The sequence below is a fragment of the Eptatretus burgeri genome, chromosome 2, assembly GCF_056783735.1.
Source record: "Eptatretus burgeri isolate ZD-2024b chromosome 2, Ebu_testis_v1, whole genome shotgun sequence".
NCBI lineage: Eukaryota > Metazoa > Chordata > Myxini > Myxiniformes > Myxinidae > Eptatretus > Eptatretus burgeri.
In genome coordinates, this window is record NC_140962.1 from 126,589,690 (window position 1) to 126,604,560 (window position 14,871).

The 14,871-nt window shown below is 46.4% G+C and overlaps 1 pseudogene across 1 annotated transcript in view; it reads left to right on the plus strand.

Annotated features, from left to right (window-relative positions):
- The first annotated feature begins 2,171 nt into the window (after nucleotides 1-2,171).
- Nucleotides 2,172-14,871, plus strand: part of LOC147033030 (DDB1- and CUL4-associated factor 10-like) — a 300,685-nt pseudogene continuing 287,985 nt past the window's right edge. The window contains exons 1-2 of the transcript XR_015055434.1: nucleotides 2,172-2,488; nucleotides 8,709-8,822. The product of XR_015055434.1 is annotated as a DDB1- and CUL4-associated factor 10-like (transcript). The remainder of the gene's footprint in view (nucleotides 2,489-8,708; nucleotides 8,823-14,871) is intronic.

Below are 14,871 nucleotides of genomic sequence, written 5' to 3' on the forward strand. Positions count from 1 at the left end.
GAACAAAGAGTTCAGGTGTGCAGTCAGCCTGGATTTTGGAAGTATGGTACATGAGGAAAGGGATACTGGAAGAACATGTGCATCGCAGAGTTTCTGGGGAGGGTCAGAGGACTAAGAGAGAACAGAGGGATCACCAAAACAGAAACCCCCGGCCTGCTTGCAAGGTGAAAGCAACAGAACCTGTGCTTCGGTCTTGTCGAGGGATTGTCCAAAAATGTTGAGAGCTTTAGATGCCGCAGAATCCAAGAGAGACATGTGATGCTGGGGCACCAGCCCTTAAGGGGGGGGGGGGAGTAGTACTCCTTTGAGGGTCTGGATAAAGAATTTGTAGACCATGAGTAGGTCTGATATTCCAAGGAAATTAAATTTGGATTGACAGACAATGCCCAGTTTATCGCTGGCTTTGCAGGCCAGCTTTGCTAAATGTGGTTGGCCCAGGATGGTGAGGCCTGTAAGTTCAAGAGACTGCAGTGCAGCACTCCTCCATCATGCAGCTAGAGATATTTTCCAGTGGGTTAAGAGGGGGGTTAGTATGGACAATGGACTGTGAAGAACGGATTGCAGTTCTTGACTATCAATAATTCCAGCAATCTCTGTGTGTGTCTGTTTGTCTGTCTGTATGTATGTGTGTTCGTCTGCAACCGCCATTTCTCGACAACCACTGATCCGATGTAATTGAAACTTGCCAGGAATATTGCTGGGGCCCTGCGGATGTGCCTTTTCAAGGTTTGATATTAATCGGACAAGCGGTTCCCAAGTTACGGCCATTTATTTGCCAACCAATGACAGGATACGGTGCTATGACATCACTATTGACGTCACAATGCTTCTTCTTTTATTTATTTATTTATTTATTTTTGTACGATTGACGTCATAATTCTTCGTCTTCTTCTTCATTTGATATGACGTCACAATTGACGCTGGGGACCTGAGTATGTGCCTTTTCAAGGTTTGATATCGTTCTTCTTCATCCGTTTCAGCTGTTTCCCAAGTGTTTCCCAAGGTTTGAAAGCTGTTTTTTCCCAAAGTTTGAATTAATTGTTGAAATTATTAATTAATTCCAAGGTTTGAATTTTCCCAAGGGAAACAGCTGTTTCCCAAGGTTTGAAAGTTTTTTGTTTTTTTTGGCACGTACAGCCACACCCGTACGGGCACGCACATACGGGCACGTGAGAGCAAAGGAACGGCCTGTGTGGTTGTTGTTTCTGGCTTGCGGTTTGAAATTATTATTATTATTTTTTTTGCATGTACGGCCACACACGAACGGGCACGCACGTACGGGTCTGTGTGTCTATCTGCGACCGCTGTTTCTCGAAAACCACTGGTCCGATCTAATTGAAACTTGCCAGGTATATTGCTGGGGCCCTGTGGATGTGCCTTTTCAAGGCTTGATATTAATCGGACAAGTGTTTCCCAAGTTATGGCCATTTATTTACCAAACCAATGACAGGTCACGGTGCTATGACGTCACAATGGACGTCAAGTTTTTTTTTCACGTACGGCCACGCACGTATGGGCACGTACTAGGCTATCTATAATTAACACCAACGGTTCAGATGTGAAGTGGTATACCGCAAAATGGAAGAGAGAATAGGAGGAAGAGACACAACTTTATATTTCCAGCTCAACGCGGAATGTCATTTGCTGTCAGGAATAACAGGATGAGATTGTATTAGTTTACAACAATTAAACAGCGCCATGATGTTGTTCTGTCCTCCGTGTCTGTGTGGGCACGGGGTTACCGAGCAGGGGCCATTCCGGGCGAGGATGCTTTTTGACCCAGTCGGGCACGTCGTGTGATGAGTGATATTAAAGTTGATTTCAACCTCATCAAGATTGGTGTTTGGCCGTCGTGCTCCGCTGGGGATTCCCGTTAACCTTTTTTTGGCGCAGTGGGAATTTAACTCATCTCGTTTCGTTGTACAACGTGTGTAAGCGAGGAAATCATGCATTTTATTGGTTTATTGATGAAGAAAAGCGTACGTACACGGGTTTCCAATTTGAAGTGTATATAATCAGCATCGGTTAGCTCGGTTGGTACTTCCTCCTCCTTTTTCACCGATCGTCACTTTTTTTTTTTCTTGCACCGCATGAAAAGTGAAACAAAATTAACGCGTGGCGAATACATCGGTTACGTCGAACAAAATGCCACTCGATTTTCCGGCGGTAAAGCGACGAGATTCCCCCCCCCCCTCAGTGCTGTCTTGTCCGTTCGGGAAAGGAAGCAGTCACGCATGTCCCAGCGAGGGATAAGGACCGAGGCTGGAGCACACTTCAGCATCGTCCCGGCTCGCTGCCTCCACACCCCGCTCGGCTCCCGTGCTGCGCTGGCTCGGCACGCGCCGTGCGGGCGTGGGCGCTCGTGCGCCCTTGCACGCCCTGTGCCGCGCGCTCGAGCCCGTGGAACGTGTGCCGATGCCGAGTCGCGCGCACGGCGCCGTCTTCAACTTGGAGTTCGCGCCAGACGGGTCAGAAAGGGGACACGAGGGTAGAGATTACCGCATCGCGACACACGGGCCGCCAGCTCCAAGGGCCTGTGTGTGTGTGTGTGCTGCAATAACATTGATGAATGATGATGGTGATCGATCGTTTACCAGTGATATAACTAGTTAACACTTGCACCGGATGACCATAACCTTTTAAGAGCATTTATTTTGTTCTTCTATATTTAACAGAGCAGTTCACGTATCTACGGATGAATGGGGAAAAAGTAATTAACTACCAATGTTGCAACAGACCATGGAATTCTGGTGTTAAGGTAACTGGCACGTACTGTTGTTGCGAATCTTGAAGCGTACTGCACACAACAGCCAGAGTCCCTACAGATCAGTTATATCGGTAAGTCCGTGTTTCTAGTTCGGGTCCCGTCCCTCGTCTAATGGGAATTAAATGTTCATGCGCTGCGGAGTTATTTTGATAGGGTTTTCTTTTACATTTTTACATCACTTACAACTACAACAACACCAGCGCTCCATCCTGACACTATAACGCTCGCTGTGGGCGGAGTTCAAGAAGGACTTGGCGTCTCTCTGGACCAATCAGAGAGATGCGAGTGAGTTTGCCATCGGTCGGCCAATGAGAGCTCACGCAGGACAATGTTACTCCTCTTCCTGTTTGAGGGGTGGTCCGCCGTGGCGCCTGTCACCCCCCCCCCAGTCCAATCAGCGGACTTGGCGCCCCTTTTGGCCAATCACGGGGGCGACGAGCGCATGTGCGTGCCAAAACCGTCCAGTGAGGGAGAGCGGGTCGGAGGAGGCGGCTCCTCCCCTCTGGAGAAGGAGTGAATAATTAATTGTTCGGTGCGATCCGACTGGTTGAGAGTTGGTTTTGGTCTGCCGGATCACCTGGCCTTGCCTGCTGGCGCTCGCTGCCTCGTCCGCGCTCGCGCTGGTTGGCATCCGCCCTTCACACTCCGTCCCGGGTACTTGGAGTGACATTGTGGTTGAGGGTTTGAGTCCCGCCGGTCCAGGACGTCAGACCACACGAGGTGGACAGGTCTAAGATTGCTCTGGTTTCCAGCTCATCTTCCCTCGAGCTGGAAACCTTAAATAAAGACCTCGAGGTCCATCTTCTTTTGGGTATTTGTGTGTGCGTGTGTGTGTCCTTGGGCCCCGTCTATAAGTAGAAACTGTTAAGTGCATGTGTTCCTTGTACATTACACTGGGCTGCATTTGAAATATTTTTTTCAGAGGTCTAGGTTTTCTCAACGATTCCCATATGTTTTTTGCATGCTGAATTCAGAAATGTATCTAATTTCGCTCAATCAGGTCAAGTTTTTATGCTATCTCAATATTAAGGAAAAAAAGATAATCAAAATTTTTGTTTTTTTTAATTAGCATTTTTAAAATTCAAAATCAGACTTACATTGACAGAAAATGTACAAACTAAACATATTGTTACATCTGAGGGGGGAGGGGGGGTATGCATTCAAAGGGAAATTAGGATGTTTAATTAGGTATGCCATGCTATTCGAGTTGTACCAGTATCTCGATGTAATAAGTAACAATTCAGTGGTGATAAATTGTCGAGTAAATGTCCATTTCTTTAAGGGGGAAATCATAATTGTCATGTAATTAGATAGGGAGACGGGTTAGGGTAAGTGTTTATGCGTATCCCCTTTTAGTATTCCCTGTCGGCTTGCCGTGACGTAACAGGGCGGTGCTGCGGATGGCTCCGCCCCTTGATGACGATTGCCGGAAGGTGACAGGCAGAGGGCCAATAAAGTGGCTCCATTGGAAGTGACGAAAACTCGAGTAGAAAAAGCGATCTGGTTGGGAGAGGAAGAAAGGAGGAGTGAGAAAGGAAAAGCTCTCGTCGAGGTGGCAGCACAGAGCTCTCTCTGGTTGCGCTTGTTCGTTCCTTGATTCGTTGTGTCTCCTGGCCTTGCTTTGCCTCATGTCTCACCTCGGTTGGCCCTCGGGTTCTGCTGGCTCGGAGTACGGGACCGAACGGCGGGCGGACCTTCCTCCCTCTCCTGTTCGCATCTTGGCACTAGAACTGGCTCCCTGGCAGCTGTGACCATCTTGGGTCTACACCAGGAGGTCGACACCACCAGGAACCGCACCACGGTGGCTGGTTTGGAGCTCACAGGCCGGAAATTGCGGTTCTGCGCGGAAGGGCTGACGGAACCTCGGCACCACCGTGTCTCCTGCCCCTGACGGGCGCAACGCTAGCTCGTCCGGCATCAATCCAGTGGCTTTTACGTCGACACCATGGGCAAGCCTGACCACTAGCTGCGGTGTGTGTGTGTGTGTGTGTGTGTGTGTGTGTGTGTGTGTGTGTGTGTGTGTGTGTGTGTGTGTGTGTGTGTGTGTGTGTGTATGTGTGTACCTGGCGCCTTAGAGGGTTTGAGATTCGTATATCCATTGGAATCATTTGTGTTTTCCCCCACGCCTGAATCCACCCCACCTTTCGTCGAATCGCCCACGGATCCCTCATCTTACTGAGTCTTATTATTATTTTCTGTGTAAAAAATAAACATTATTAACTCGGTGAAAAGCGACTCGTGCCACCTTGCTCGTCCTGTTTGCTAGAGAGCGATTAAAACCGCCATCCTTGGGTTATAAAAAAATTAACCGCCTCCAACGTTTCGGCTCATTCTACGTTGGCGGGACTGTTCAAGTCCCGTGGACGTCACAATATAATGACACACAAGTACACTTAATGTGGAAGAAAGTCCTTCTCAATTACTTTCATTTCAATTTCAGAAAAATATAGATAAATCGTTATTTCTGGCAACACGCAACTTCAGTCGCTCCAGCAGTCGCTGTTTTCCTTTGATTTTTTAATGTTGAATTTCACAATAATGTTACATGTGCGTCATTTTATTTATAGTTTGTACATTTTCTGTCAATGTAAGTCTAATTTTGAATTTTAAAAATGCTAGTTAAAAAAACAAAAATTTTGATTATTTATTTTCCTTAAAATTGACATAAAAAAAAAGAAAAATTGACCTGATTGAGTGAAATGAGATACATTTCTAAATTCAGCATGCAAAAAAACATATAAGTACCATTGAGAAAACCTCGACCTCTGAAATGATGCAGATCAGTGTTATTTGCCTTGCTTTAGTCGTGATAACTCTGCTCTTTGTGTGTTCCCTCCTTGCCTATTGTAAATAAATACCCCTATTGTTGAATGTTTCAGCTTGTTTCTGTGTTTCTTTCATTGGCTTAGCACGGTGCGTTTTTGGAAATTGGGAAGCGGAAAATTGTGCATTTGGTCCGACGGCTCTGGTAACTCCGCTCGGTTATGCTGTATCCGAGCCATTACTGCGACTCGGATCGGACAGAGTCGTCCGAGGGTGTGGTTTCCCCGGTAGTTGGACGGCGTGAGTACTTCGGTAAATTGGAGTGAGACAAGTGGACCCTACCTCACGCTATCAAAATATTGGCGACCACGGTCCTGTGAGGGACCTGTGCCTCTCAGAGTTCTCCGAGAAGCACGATCTAGATTCTGGGTCTCGATGTCTGTCAGTTTCTGCTATGTTTCTGCTATATCATGCAATCATATGTATCCATCCTCACTACGTTCGGTGGAGCCGACTCTACTGCTCCACCTTGCGGTCGTGCTTCACACCGAAACTCAAACCCCACAACACTATTACTGGTACAAGACCAGATTGTGCAAACGTTTTCTTCCCTCGACCACAGAAACCAATGGAGTGAAGCAGAAAAAAACAAAAATAAACCAATGTCACCCGCAGGGTGACCCGTATCTTGCCAAAAGGTGACCACGTGTGACTTCTTTAAGGTCACACTGAGGTGAACAGAGCTGCTATCCACCAGGAGCGACTCCTTGAGGAATATCTGCCTACGAGAGATTCCGATGAGAATCGTTCTACAGAGTAACCATGAAAAATATGGTTTTGCCTCATAACGTCACCAAATGACGTCATAATGTCTCAAGCTTGACATATCTAGAAAGCACTCATCGAGGTGTTCAATTTGAGGTACTACACGATATGGTTCTTAAAACTTGAAAATTTGACCTTGGGGTCAAATATGTTTGACCTTCGGCGCTAACCATGAAGGTCAAGGCCAATTGCCACCAAAAATTAATCAGCTGAGCGCCAGACCATGAACTATATTCCCATGAAGTTTGAAGACGATCCAATCAAAATTACTCAAAAAATAAGGGTTTTGTCGACTCCCCTGATTTGCGACAGTGACCTTGACCTTTGACCTTGATTTTCAAAATTTTATGCACTGAAAGGGACCTCTATAGGCCTCTGATATGCGAAGTTACAAAAATTTCCAATGATAACTGTGCTCTGCAGAATTTTTTATACGTGATTACAGACAAACAAACAAACAAAAAAAAAACATACAAGCTGACTAACATATCTTGCAAAAACTTCGTTTTGGCAAGATAAAAACAGAAAATCCTGCAGTTGCCTGGAAGGGTCAGGGGACTGATAGAGCAGAGAGATAAATGTTGGAAAATAGATGGTAGAAATCAGAGAGACCACTGATCTGCATGCAATGCAAGACCAACATACTTTGTGTTAGGCCTCATCAGGGGAGATTCCAATAATTTTGAGAGCTTTAGATTCCAGAGAATAATAAATAAATCCAGAGAAAAAGTAAATGGAAAGACCATCAGAATGTCACTTAGTAGGTTGTTGGGCCACCATGTGTATGTATCTAAGACGGCATGGATGTGATATGGCATGGAGTCAACAAGGGTCTGTAACTGTTCTGCAGGAATGTGGCACCATTCTTCCACAATGAAGTCCTCCAATTCACGTTGGTTTGATGGTGGCGGAAGCCGTTGTCTTCGGCACCTCTCTAAACGGTCCAACAAATTTTCTCTGGGATTGAAGTCCGGCGGAGGGCCATGGACGATTTGTAACTTTATCTTCATGCTCCTCAAACCACCCGGTGATACCATGCGCCCTGTGGACTGGAGCATTGTCTTCCTCAAAGACACACCTCCCAGTAGCGAAGAAATGCTGCCTCATGGGATGCAGATACTGAGAACAGTAGCATGGTATGCTGCATCAACCTACCATTAAATGGGACGAGTGGACCCAGACCATGCCAGTTAAATGTGCGCCACACCATTATGGAACTGCCTGAATATTTCACTGTTGGAACCAGGCATTCAGTGCAGGGAGCTCTCCAGCCCTGTCACCACACGTGCACACATCCATTCATTGAGAACATGGGCACGGATGACTCATCAGACCATATCACATTACTCTACTTCTCAGCAGTCCATTACCTATGCTCATTGCACCATTGTACCTGCAAATGGGCTTTGCCAGGTGTAATGTGGCACAGGTAATTATCCAATCAACAATGAGCATGCACTCACCAATTATGTTTAATCATATGCATCCATCCTCACTACGTCATCTCAAAATGCCTTCCGTAAAGTCATGTGAGTTGTACATGACAGCTTTTAGTTGGAAGTTGTTAAGTTCGCTGAAGAATATGATGGGAATATGGCTGCACAAAGGAAATATGGTGTTGGCGAGAATGTAGCTTGTTTTAAATACTCTACCTCTATATGATAGCAAACTAAGCCTGGTGTTGGCTTAGCGGTTAAGATGGCTGGCTTGCGTCCTGAGTTTAAGCTCATTTTTTTTTACCGTTGAAGTCACACTAGGTGAGGTTACTCAGCCTGTCATCCTTCTGAGGTGTACAGAATGAGATGAGTACCAGTGTACAGAGGTAACCATTCAAGGTAACCTCTGTCGGAGTGGCGACCCGTCCAGGACTATATTTCCCAATGAAACTGCCTCGACAGCCCTATGCACCTTTTTGGTGTGAAAGGAATGGTATTATTATTATTATTTCTGACTCATTGACAGTTTTGCTAACTACCTTCGTGGATCTAGCTTCACCTTGTACTCCAAATCGATTTATCTATGAATGAAGGGAATAAAAATGGAAAATTAGCCAAATCAACTTATACGTCACGTCGAGTTATAGGCCGAAAAATCCAGTAGAATGTTGAAATGAGCAAAAAGGCTTTAAGTGTTTATCCACCAAGTCAGTGGCTCGTATTCACCAAGACATTTTTCTGTGATTGACATTGCCACTACTACGGGACATTGTGTGGCTTCTTCGTCAAATCTTTTTTTTAGAGAACTATGTTGCATTAATACAGTTAAACAACTCGTAGTGCTGCGCTTTGCACTTTCCACTTTCCACATGTTTTAATACAATGTTACTTTTTTGGCTTTGGTGTGTGCTGTGTAGTAGTGTTCTGGCTGCCGCCTGTGAACAGTCCCAAGTGCTACTAATTGACCCACGCTGCTGCCGCCTTGTTCACACTGTGCCGTATGCTCATGAAGACTGTGTCAACAACATTCGGTAACTATCTGTCATTGTTGTTAAACTCTGCTTTTCCAGAGGCGTTGCAGTTGAATGACACGTGTTTGCATTTGGGATGAGAGAGAGGAGAGAACGAACCTTAAAAAAATATAGAATGGGTATAATTGAGGATGGTTGATTGGAGAAAAAGGGGAAGTCAACATCGATTGGGTGGAAATGGAGGTGGTCGGTAGGATTACCAGCTACACTACGTACTGTATACAACCCAAAAACCTTGAGTAGCTTTCACTGAAAAACAACGTTGCATTTATTTAGACGTTTCAGGGATATGTAAACATACATTAATCTTTACTTGCAAATACCACCCATCGCTTCTCTGACGGTAATACGAAAGGGGTGAGGGAGAAAAAGAGGGGGAAGGAAAGAGGTGTGGGGGAGAGAGAAGAGGTGGATGGGAAAGGAGAGAGGGAGGGAGGGGGGAAGGGAAGACGGTGTAAGGTGAGAGGATGGGAAGGCAGACGTGCGGTAGAGCGTTGATTACGATTCATACCGCCTCATCAAAATGATTCTGCATGGAATAGCAGTGAAGATTGAGACAAAATATTGTCTGAAATCCATTTTCTACCGCTCATACCATAAACACAACCCGGAGACAAATACCCGTCTGGAAACAAACTCCTGTCAGGACAAGTCCGGAGACAAACACTGCCCGGACGCGTCTGGAGCCAAGCTGGCCGGAGACAAACATCGCTCAGACACGCCCGGAGACAAACTCCCATCCGGACATAAGCACCACCAGGACACGTCCGGACATAAACACCACCAGGACACGTCCGGACATAAACACCACCAGGCCACGTCCGGACATAAACGCCACAAGGACACGTCTGGAGACAAACACTGTCCAGACATGACCACCTTCCAGACACAGAGACACAGAGACACAGAGACACAGAGACACAGAGACACAGAGACACAGAGACACAGAGACACAGAGACACAGAGACACTGAGACACTGAGACACTGAGACACTGAGACACTGAGACACTGAGACACTGAGACACTGAGACACTGAGACACTGAGACACTGAGACACGTAGAGATATATTGTTACGAATCTGGCAGCCATGAGCACTCAACATTCAGGTCCCCGTAGTTATTTCCATCAGTTATTTTGTTAAGTAAATGTGGATGGATGGCTCCCTTTTCTCTATGTCTAATAGGAATTAAGTGTACGTGCGCTGCAAAGTTATTTTATAGATAGAATTTTTACCGCAACAACAACACTCTGCTCGCGGCATTGTCCGAGCTCATTGCACGCTCGCCGGCATGCAGGCATGTGCATGGGCGGAATTCCATGCCCCAGGCGGTGTAGATTTCGCACCAAATATGGTCACGAAGCGTTTCACTCTGACTTGGCCCCAAATACGGGCACGGAGCGCTTCATTCTGGCTTTGCGCCAAATAAGGGTATGCGTCATTTTCCGCCCAATGGGCGACATGCGGACCAAAGCCGGGGAGGTCCTTCTCAAGAAGGCGGAGCCGCGACATGCCGTCCACCCAATGGGAGCAGGTGATGGGGGAGCAGACCGTGCCCCAAAAACGACGGAAAATGGATTGAGGATTGCGTCCCGTCTGCTCGAGCGCGCTTCTGTCTGGGTCTGTGGCTGACTGCATCCCGCGCATCTGAGGCATCTCGTCTGGCACATTACAACAAGCGGTCGACCATCTCATCACGGGAGATCACCTCGTCTCACCTCCTCTGGGTTCAGCGGCCCTGTTCCGTTCTTTGGCGCATGGTGCTCCGGGAAGGTGCGGTCGTCCAGCCGCGTGAACGCGGCCAGGTAGCCAGCCACGTTCTCTTCCCTCAGGTCGTCTTCCCTCCCGAGCTGAAGGGGCAATAAAGACGTCGAGGTCCATCTCTTTCTGGGGCATTTGTGTTTGCGTGTGTGTGTCCATGGGCCCTGTCTCTAAGTAGAATTGTTTAAGGAATTGCTTGTACATTTGATGCTCTTCTTTATTCGGATAACTCCGCCCTTACGTGCTCCCCTCGTCCCCCGATTATTGTAAAAAAAAAAAATTCCCTTTTGGTTGAATGTCCCAGCTCCATTCACTGTCATTTCTTTTATTGGCTTAGCACGGTGCCTGTTGAGAAATAGCGAAGCAGTAAATTGTTCATTTGGACCGACGGGCCTCGGTAACCATCTGCTCGGGTTACACACGGTTCGAGCACGGTAACGGCTCGTTCCGCTCGAGGTCTGTTGAGGGTGTGAATTCCCCGGTAGCTTTGCCACGTGGGTACTTAGGTATATTGAAGTTTGGCAATTAACCCTACCGGCCACAGCGAGTTCCAAGAAATCCACCGGCAACATCAAGGATGGTGGTCTTGAAGGCACTCCACAACTCTTCAGGATTCCCCAAAGCACGCAGATCCCCCAATTCCACCACTCAGCCTGTTCGCAAATTCCTCAGCTACCCTCTCATTCTTGGGCTTGCCAACATCCAGCTTAGGCTGGGATGATACCATTCTCCCAGATTTAAGCTGCAACTTCAGAGTTGCTTCCACAAGCCTGTGGTCGATATTGAGGAACTGAGCACTCCGGTGGACCCTGCAATTTTGGATCATCCTCCAGCGACCATCAATGAGCACACGGTCAATCTCCTTTGCCACACCACCAGCGTTGGAATGCCAAGTCCAGCGATGAGCCTGTGGGCAATGAAACCATGAACCAGCTACCCTAAGTCCATGACTTATTGCAAAGTCAAGCAACTTAGTGCTGTTCTGGTTCACAGTTCCAGACCCATATGGACCAACACACGTCTCATAACCATTCCTATCAGTTCCAGTCAATGCAGTGAACTCCCCCAAGACTGGAAGAGTATCTCGTCTGGGGCACTGATCAACCACACTCGAGCGTGGCATAGAATGCATCCTTCACGGTGAGATCACTCGCCTGAGTCATAGCATTGACAGAAACCAGGGAAATGACACCGAAGGAGTGAGGAATCCTTAGTCTCATAACACACTCGTTGACCGGTGTTACCTCAATTATCATTGGGGTGAGCTTATTGGACACAGCAACAGCAACTCCTTTGGCATGGTAACCGTCAGAGCAACCAGACCAATTGTAGGTGTAACCACCTGCCATGATCTCACTACTATCCGGTCTCTGAACCTCAGAGTGTGCTGCAATACCGATGTTCAAACGCTTGAACTCAGATGATAAGAGAGATAGGTGATCATCCTTTCTTCGGGACAGGACATTCCAGGCACCCACCCCGAGCAACCTCCTCAGGTTAACCTGCCCTTACGTGCTCCCCTCATGTGGATGCGTCTGGTGGATGACACCTCAGCACCACCCTGACCATACTACAGCAATCTAACCCAGGAAAGTTACACCGTGGTTTTCCTCCTATCATCAGAGTGGGGGTTCCGAAGGCTATCTGCACATGTGGTACTCCCACGGAGTGGGTTTTCAGATTTCTTTGCGTTTTTCTTATGTTTTGCGGAGTGAAGGGATTTACGGTGGCCTGAGTGCAAATCCTGCCACCAACCTCCTAAAAAAGTAACCCAACTGCAGGAGGATGTTCGCAGACACAGTTGAGCACTATATATGGAAGGCCGTTGGCTCACAAGGAGCTGCTCCACCCTTTGACAGGTTTTGTTTTTAATCCTGCTGCGTGTCCACATCCATACACCCTCCTCACCAGGAAACCTGGTGGGGGAGACTGTTTAGTCACCGACACCCGACCATGAAACTGGTTTGTACAGGTTTACATGGTACCTGTAGCATGTCACAGATCTAATCTGGCCTGACCTGATGTCAACCACCCTTCTCTCTAACTGCAGTTCACCGAGAGACGGGCTTGAAGGAATGCAACCCTCCACAAACTCTATCTGTAGATCCCCTCAAACACCAATTTATTTTAATGCCATGAACATACTTTGGTACGTCCAGGGTGTGAAGCTTGTGGTAAAGTTTAATAAAAATCGTATGTGTAGTTTCAGAGAAGTTGCAAGCATTTGTGGATGTACGGATGGTTGACGCACCATCCCATAAACTCCCCGGAACTACATTCCAGGTGAGCTAAAAAGCTGCGCAGGAGAGTTATATCCACTTCTCTGGTTCACAGCATGGTGAACGGGTTTCTGGTGAAGTGATGACAAGCCGGAGCGAGCGGGAATAAAGGCAGGAATTCTGGGCTATCTTCGGATATAGCGAAGCAAGAGGCTACCAGCTACTGTCTTCTCCAGAGTAAAGAGAAAAAGGCAATGACAGGCAAGACAGCTGTGGTGTTTTTCTCTCGGTAAAGGAGCTGTCACACCTTGACGATTTAGCCAGCAATGGCAACGTATAAAAATGTATGTAAAATGTTGGCATACGCTGAAATTTTGATGTTTTTTTTTTAAAGTTTTGGTCGTATTCATAACGTTTTGGTCGTATGCATAACATATTAGTAACGGGCACAGAACGTTTCGTTGTCTTATAGATAACTTATACCAACGAATGCTTAGCCTGTTGTTGGCATTCACAACCTATGCCCAACGATAGTTTAACTTAGGCAAAGCGTGCTGCACTTGTCTAAAACGTGTCTAAAACGCTGGCACACATCGAATACGGTATGGGTAAGTTGGGTATACGTTAAGAGCACGCTGAAAAACGAAAAACGGTGGTACGTCTAGTACGTCGGGAAATTTCAAGCATGCTGAAAATTTTACGACGTACTCGCCGTATGGCTCACACGTTCCGCTACGCTGGGAATAAGTTGTAGGCACGATATGCGATCGTTGACGCACGTCGACACAAGTTCCTTGTAAAGGCCCAGTCACACCTTGACGTTTTAGCCAACGTATGCCGATTTTTGAAATTTTTTTCTAAAACGCTGGCACACGTTGAATACGTTATTGGTAAGTTTTGATAACATTGAGTGCACGCTGAAAAACACTGCCATACGTCGTTGTACGCTGGCTTTAAACGTTGTACTTTTCGGTTGTCCTCAAATTTTTGCATGCTTGAAATTTCACGACGTATGCCGGCGTATGACTCACACGTTCCGCTACGCTGGCCACAAGTTGTATGCACGGTCTGCGATCGTTGACAGACGTCAACACATGCTACTTGTAAGTTAATCATAAGTTGAGACACGCCGAGGTAATGTTTAGCGTACCCGAAACTTATTTCTAACGTATGATTAACGTGTTGTTGACACGTTACGCGATCGTTGCCACACGTCGACAGACGTTACTTTTAAGTTTCTCATAGGCTGAAAGACGTCGGTATAATGGATCGTCCTTGCGTCAGCGTCCACGGCCAGGACACTTATTTGCAGCATTCTTCAAACTTTTCTTCGGCATGACGAGGATGTTCACACTTCGATGTCTAGCTTGGCTATGATTCCAATTGTCCATCGGCAGCGTCTATTTAAAATAGTCGAGTTTGAGCGTTTTAACACGTTCAGAAGAAACGCTTCAAATTTCCAAACCCCAGCATCAAAAAACAAAGGCGAGTGACAGCAATTTAAATCGTTCATTGTAAACAATGAAAATAGTTGAGTGGTACCGTTTAAAAGTCGTCGAGTGTAAAAAAAAAAAATCCAATTGTTGAGCGCAAGCGTCTACTTTCAATAGTGGAGTTTGAGCGATTTAGCACGTTCAATAGAAACGATTAAAATTTCCGAGCGCCACCGTAAAAAAACAAAGGCGAGTGACAGCAATTTAAATCGTTCATTGTAAACAATGAAAATAGCTGATTGGTACCGTTTAAAAGTCGTTGAGTGTAAAAAAAAAATCCAATTGTTGAGCGCAAGCGTCTACTTTCAATAGTGGAGTTTGAGCGATTTAGCACGTTCAATAGAAACGATTAAAATTTCCGAGCGCCAGCGTCAAAAAAAAAAGGCGAGTGACAGCAATTTAAATCGTTCATTGTAAACAATGAAACTAGCTGAGTGGTACCGTTTAAAAGTCGTTGAGTGTAAAAAAAATCCAATTGTTGAGCGCAAGCGTCTACTTTCAATAGTGGAGAATGCAGCCATTTAAATCGTTGAGTGGCAGCCTATGAATAGCAAACCCCACGTCACCGGCAAAGAT